Raw genomic sequence first — 7,712 nt, 5'->3', positions numbered from 1 at the left:
CTCTGTCATTCTTGGAACTAAAAATATATCTACACAGTGGGGGCTTCCTACTCCCTCTCTCTGTAATCCTCCTGCCAGGTTTGAGAACAGACCCTGACTTATGAGGACACAGTTCAGGACCACAGCACGCCTCGTGCACTCAGGCACTGATGCTGATAAAAACTCAGCCCTTTGAATATCCTGGACTCTGACCAATTAGGTTAGTCACTCCTCCTCTTGTGGAAAGGTGCAAATAAGGTCACAAAATTAAAAGCTGGATGTGTTCTGCCCACTGTAGGGTTTCTCACCTCTGTAGAGAGGGGAATAAAAGTTCCTTCCTCTCTGGAAACATGAAGAAATGCAAGAATATGTCTTATTCCCACCCCGCCCCCCACTTCCCATCATCGGTGCCTCACTTCCACAGGAAAGGAAAGCCTAAGAGTGGAAGCAAAGTGGAAAACCAGTGGATTATGCTGGAGGCAGACATAGTGAGCAGGCAGGAGAACGGCTGTGGCCCAGTGAGAGGGAGTGGATGAGGATGATGCTTTTCCAATATGGATTATATGGGATGCATGAGGTGGGCAGGAAGCAGTAACAAGAAACTTCGGTTACCCTAACAGATGTCTGTTCTACTAAATATAAGTCTGATTTCTCAAAAAACAATACCAATATTGGCGTTATGAGAAACTATTATTTTGGACTTCATTTAGACCAACAGGGAAGAACTTGTTGATGATGTAAGAAGTGACAGGAATCCGGGGGCAGAGTGTCTGTGCCACCTTGATCGAAACTGCGGACTAAGGTCTAAGCCAGATCAGTGGTCTTCAAAGGGGAAACTCCTGATTCAAACAGAATTGTATGTGGAACCCTAATATTTGAACAGGTAAAAAATATGCCTGCTCTGGTTGAATTGAGGTGGGGATGGATGGGGATTGGACGTACACGCACATACCTGCGTGCATACAATCCTCTCCTCCTCACTCTACCCTCACAGTGACCTTGAGGAATTCTAGGGACTACACAGAGCATCGTCTCCTTTAGGAAGGCAGATATCTAAATGTTCTGGGAAGGGTAGCTATGGTCCTATGCCTTGAGAGCATGAAAGCAAGTAGGACTCCATTGGCCAAAATAAAATACAAATATGTAACTTGTACAATTAATATCAGTGGTCAGTGGACTTGTTTCAAAAGACCTGCACGTGAGTGTTAGCTTCTCTTTACTAAATAGGAGACTTTGGGGACATGACTTTTCCCTGAGCCTGAATTCTGTCATGTGTGAAGCAGGGACAGTAACGCTTTTTGCTCTTTGGACCTCGGATTTGTTCTAGGATCAAATGAGACCATGTAGATGGATGTGCTTTACAGGGATTTGTAGATATTAGTCGTTGATGATTCATTACAAGAAGGAGACATATCCTGACATCTGGGCCAACTTACGTGTGAGAGGAGACTGGATTATGTCAGTGATTCTCCACTGTAGCTGCATATTAGAATTACTTAGGGAAATTTTTGAAGTTTTTGATTCTAGTACTAGGATCCCATGTCAGATCAGTTTAATCAGAATCTCTGAGTTGATCCCTTTTAAAAGCACTCCAGGTGATTTTAATGTGCGGCCCATAATGGAGAACCTCTAGAGCAGAGTCAGCAAAGCATTTTTATTAATGGCCAGGTATTTGAGGCTTTGCAAGCCATATAATCTGTCGCAACCACTCAGCTCTGCCATTGGAGTGCAAATGGCATAGGCAGTATACAAATGAATGAGTGTGACTATGATCCAATAAATATTTACTTATAAAAACAGGTGGCAGGACTTCCCTGGTGGTCCAGTGGCTAAGACTCCTTGCTCTCAATGCAGGGGGCCCGGGTTCCATCCCTGGTCAGGGAGCTAGATCCCACATGCCACAACTAAAGATCCGGCACGCCACAACTAAGACCCAGCACAGTCAAATAAATAAATAAATATTTTAAAAACAAAAACAGGTGGCAGGCCAGGTTTGGCCCACTCAGCTCTAGGCAAATTCATCTTTGGGGTCTCACCTGACTCAAGATGTTCGTTACAGTGTCTTTAGGATATTTGAAAAGTTTCTATTCAGAAGGCTAATTACCCCCTCCTGAACTGTATGGGTTGCAGTTTTTTGGTTACCAGAAATCAAAGTGATCTAGTCTCCTTTTCACGGAAACGAAAGCAAGGTTATTAGTCATTACAAAAAATATTGTTACAGCAAGAACGCAACAGGTTATCTGTAAGCAGGGTGTCCCTGGTCTCTCCTGGCCTCCCCAGGAATTCTGTGTCATATCTGCCTCTGTATTTAAAGAGCAACGGGAAGCCACTGGGATGTTAGTGATAGTGAAATGGTCAGATTTGGGTCTTTAAAAGAACACTTAAGCTACACGTTGGAGGAAGGATGGAAGAGGGCAAGAGGTTGCAGGAAGACCAGTCAGAAGTCTGCTGCAGAGATCCAGGTGAAAGATGCTGGCAGCTTGAACTAAGTGGAGATCGAGATACAAAGATAGAAAGGGGTCCCTGCAATATTCTAACAAGTAGAATGGCTGAGACTGAGTGATGGATTGTCTGGGAGTGAAGGGGGAAGGAGGCTGGAGGGTAATTCCTAGATCACTGGCTTATACATCTGAATGGCAGATGGCGTCATTTGCTGAGATGAGGGGACACTGGAGGAGGACCAGGTGGAGGTGGAGATCGTGAATTCCATTTGGACAAGTTGAACTTGATGACCCTTTAAGACATCTAAGTAAAGGTGTCCAGAAAGCAGTTGAATGTAGAGGTCTGGATCTCAAGAGAGGGCTAGAGAACAGTTTCAGTCTTCTACCAGACGAGCCTAAGATTCAGGTGATTTTGAAGACCAGGTGGCAGGCACGAATTTTGCAGGCAGACCCCAGTCTTGGACAACTGGTCTCCGTATCTTTGGTATTGGGAACAGTTTTTCTTGGCTATGGGTCCTCATTTATTTGGGGAAAAAGTAAAGTAAGTGGTACAGTGAACAACATTCTGGAAAGAAAGGTCAGGGGTGTGAGTGTAACTTTAAAACAAATCTCTTTGTCTGCTTTAAGACATTTCTAAGGATTTTGCATAGTGCCTGGTATATGCAGTAAATTTTTGTTGAGTGCCTGCTATAAATATTTTCCCTGGAATTGTCCCAATCTAGCATAGGAAGTATGAAGTCCCATTATTTCCTTATAACCCATTACAAGCCTTTACCCATTACTACTTCACTGTAGCTGGATGGAGTTAACTCTTTGGGAAATAATGACACAATTCCTATCAAACTTTGAAGTCGTTAGCCACAGCCTGGGGATCTGTTGCTTTACCATTGAAATGCTGCCACCTCCCGGATAGGGTGTGACAAGTGACCAGCAGCTGTGGATGGCTTCCTGAGAGTGGGAGCCAGAGGGAAGGAAGCCTGCCAGCCCTGTGGCAATCAAAAGCAGGAATGCAAACCCCTGGCGCGGCTGAGTTCCCATACAAGGTTTGGTCCATCCCTGTTTGGACCAAACCAGGTTTGACAAACTGCTGGGAAATGACGTAAAACTCTCCTTGACCTTTGTGGAGGGTGGGTCACGGCATCAAACTGGTATCATGTCTTCTTGTGACAGGCTGCTCTTTGATCATGAGATTCCTCATTTGATGTGGGCATTGAGAACCATTTTCAAGATTTCTTCTCAGCAATCTGAGAGGACTGTGCCCTGCTTTGGTGTTAGAGGTTTGGCACTGCGACAGTCCAGGGTGGGACTGAGACCTCTATTCCACGGGAGACGAGAAGTCCTTCTCTCCCCAAGAGGAGCGGGCACTGATGACAGGTTTGAGGGCTCAGCATGTGAGGGGACAGTGGTTCCCACTGAATGTAGCTCCACCTTCTTCATCCTCCAAATCAATCTTTTTGTTTTTTTAATTTCAAGTCTTCATAGAATTTATTTGTAACACATTTTAATGAAGTATCAATAAAATTGATGATATGACTGAACAGATTTCTATTTCATTTGGAAAGTGGGAGAAGTATGTAGTGTGAAATTTTTATAGATTTAATAATAACTCTCTATCTGAACTTAGTCCACATTCTTGGTTCTGACCATACTGATTGCCAATTTCATGTGGAATTTTAAGTGTAGTATTTAGAGTCTTCTTTTATCCTTAAAAGTAAAAGTCTGTTTATCTCCTATAGAGGACAACTTTTCTTGCCACCTAACCCATGAAAGAACATCTTATAAATCAATGCGTATCTTATATCTCTTGAGGAAGCATTTCTGCAGGCTTCATAAGACCTTTACTGGAAGAGGATTCTATAACCATTGTGTGTAAATGTTTGTAGTTGAGGGTTGTATAACATGAAGCATAACTTAAAGCTCTGGAGGTCTTTGAAGCCGCCAAACACTGTAACTTTGTTTTGCTCAGCCATTTAAAGTGCATTCTTTTTTTTTTTTAACCACTTTTTAAAAATCGAAGTACCCCAAGTCAATCTCAACAGCTTCTCCATGTAGAGGTTTTAGAATTCATTCCTCTGCATTGCCCACTGCCCTGACCCAAGCTCCCTTCGCCTCATGACTCCTCGCAGATCTCCCTCCCTTTTGTCTCTGCCTCATCAAGCTTTCCTCCACACATCTGAGTTATCCTAAAGTACATCACTGAGGGGTTTCCCTGGTGGCGCAGTGGTTGAGAGTCTGCCTGCCTATGTAGGGGACATGGGTTCGTGCCCTGCTCCGGGAAGATCCCACATGCCGCGGAGCGGCTAGGCCCGTGAGCCATGGCCGCTGAGCCTGCGCGTCCGGAGCCTGTGCTCCACAACGGGAGAGGCCCCAACAGTGAGAGGCCCATGTACCGCAAAAAAAAAATAATTAAATAAATAAAGTACATCACTGAGCAGAATCCTTGGCTCTGAAACCTCAAAACGTTCTCCATTATCCAAAGGGTGAGGTCCAAATTCATTTGAGGCTTTTAAATCCCGTATCATAGGGTTCCTGTACTTTTTGATCATCATAACTCATCCCCATATGCTCTTGTCCCTTTCTGCTACCCACCAAGTATAACCCATACTCTAGTAATAATAGGTTATTTGCCCCAAACACAACTTTTGCTTTTACTTCTTCATATATTTTCCATCACGTCTTGCCATACATGGCCTTGAGCCTCGGTTTCCTTGTCTGTTAAATGGAGAAACTAATAGCCACCTCATGGTACTGTTGTGGAGATTAAATAACTGAGCTATCTATAAAACCTTTAGCCATGCTTGACAAGTAATCAGCTCCCCAAAATGTAGTTATTAGCATTATTGTGGTCTTCCTTGCTCATGTCTACTAGGTAAGGTCCTACTCGTTTTTTAAAAGTTCAGCTTGAGTCTCACTATCTTCAGGAAACTGTGATCCCCCTGGTTGTCACTAATCTCCCTTTTCCCACCAGCCCTACAGCACTTTATTTCTACTTCTGTGATACCCCTTGCTCGGATGACCTGACTTCTGCTAATTATGTGTGCTTGGGTCATTTATGTTTGTAAACTTTCTGAGTTGGGGATGGGAACTATCTTATTTTGTACCCCAACTGCACCTCATGGCATCTACCAGTTCACAAAATACATGCTCAGTTAACTGTTGCTTTATAGGTGTGAGGGTTGCAGGGCAAGTTCTAGTCCTGGCCCTTCCTGCCCTTGGGTTTTCCAGGCAGAGAAGGGACCTTAGAGCTGCCTTCATTTCCAGAACTTGTTCCAGACAAGCTGGACAATGTAAGCACTAACCATTTTAGTAGGGTTAATGCAGGCACAGGCCTGGATTCCTGAACTATTTGGGGCAAAATCAGGCGGAACTACCCCTTCCCGTCAAGGAGCTCCGGATTACAGCAGCTGGCTTTAATTTGGGCTTTAAGCCCTTTGCTGGCCCTGGAAAATCTTGATCTTGAGGGTTGGCTCTGGTTTCCTCAGGCTGTCACGCACACCCCTTCAAAAGTCAATGCACCTATGACAGGGAGTGATCACAAGAGGGCAGTAAAGACCCATCACTGTACAGCAACTTGCACTTGGAGCTGAAAGCCAGAAGACAAATGTTTCAAAGCAGAAGAGAGTAAGAAGCACATCCTGTACTCTTTCAGAATCAGGGTTCTGAAAGACCTCAGGGTAGCAAGCTGGTTCAGGTCACCAATGTCTTCCCAGATCCAAGACCTGAAAGCAGCAAATTAGGGACACTGACAAGGTCCAAACAGTGTTCCCTGAATCTCTTCCCAGCCTGTTGTTTCTGGTGCTTAGTTTCACCTGGAGAAAGTCATTCTCCAGTCATGATGCACATATGCTATGGAGGAGTTTAGGCATTGCCTGTTTATCATTTACACACTGTATTACAGAGCATTTTTTCACGCCAACCCCCCCCCGCCCCGCTGCCTTTATTGAGGAATAATTGACAAAAATTATATATAATTAAGGTGTACAACTTGATATTTTGATATATCACACTCATTTCAAAAATCTGAATCTCCTATCTGTCTTAAAATGTAAAAAGAGGAGATGTCTTAAAATGTAGAAAGAGAGAGCTTCCCTGGTGGCGCAGTGGTTGAGAGTCCGCCTGCCGATGCAGGGGACACGGGTTCGTGCCCCGGTCCGGGAGGATCCCACGTGCCACGGAGCGGCTGGGCCCGTGAGCCATGGCCGCTGAGCCTGCGCGTCCAGAGCCTGTGCTCCGCAACAGGAGAGGCCACAACAGTGAGAGGCCCGCGTACCGCAAAAAAAAAAAAAAAAAAGAGGAGATGTTATCACCTCTGTTTAAGGAAACTGAGGCTCAGAAAATGAAGTGACTTGTTCAAAAGCATGCCAAGTTCACGGTGGAACCATAATTCCAGATCCTTTGCTTATTCCTTCTGGTTTTCAGTTGTTTATGTTTGTAAGGTCTGTGAGTTTCAAGAGCAAAGACTACATCTCATTCCTCTTTTTGTCTCTGAATGGTGCTCCCTTAACCTTTAGGACTGTGAGTGGGTATGTTGTATAAGGCTCTCCCCGCCAGGAGCTGGATTCCATGAGCTCTCTCTTATCCCCCCTGATTCAGTAATTCTGTGATTTGGAGGCACAGTGCTAACAACGACAGTGGTGGCCCTGAGTGATCCTACTGGCTGAGCATTTGAACAAGGGCAGCCGCTTGGCTGCCAGCCTGTGACGATTCATCATTAGTAATGCAGGGAGGGCGGAGGACAGTTGGACAGTTTCTGAAAGTGTGCAGTAGTATCCCTGGCATTATGAGAGTTTACTTTAGGGGAGGAGGATGAAAATGTTTAATTTTAGCAGTTACGCATATAAATACATTATTATTTATACACATGCACACACACATATATATTGTTGCATAGAATGAAGTCAGTTTTTAAAGTGAGTTTATTTAAAGAAGAACATTAAGTAAGTAACAGTATGGTGGGCTGCAACAAGTTACAAAGCATGAGACAGGTATACCAATGAGTGAAGTTCAAGGAACTGTGGTGAGGTGGGAAGATGGTTGTAACTCGAGTCACAAAACTCTTTCATGTCTGGCTCTGTGACCCTTAAGCCATGTTACCCTGATTAAGTTGCTGACCTTAAAGAAGTCTCAGTTTTCTCATCTGTAAAGTCAGAAAAGAATTCTTGTCCTTAACTCAAATGAGAATACATGAAAGTACACTGAAGCCTGGCAAACTGTGCAAGTGTCCGGTGGTGCCATTATCATGATTCCCAGTTCCACCAAGGTCTATCCAGGACCTCCTCTTTTCCACCACGG

Source organism: Hyperoodon ampullatus (assembly GCF_949752795.1).
Source record: "Hyperoodon ampullatus genome assembly, chromosome: 15".
In the NCBI taxonomy this organism is placed as follows: domain Eukaryota; kingdom Metazoa; phylum Chordata; class Mammalia; order Artiodactyla; family Ziphiidae; genus Hyperoodon; species Hyperoodon ampullatus.
This window is presented reverse-complemented; position numbering follows the sequence as displayed.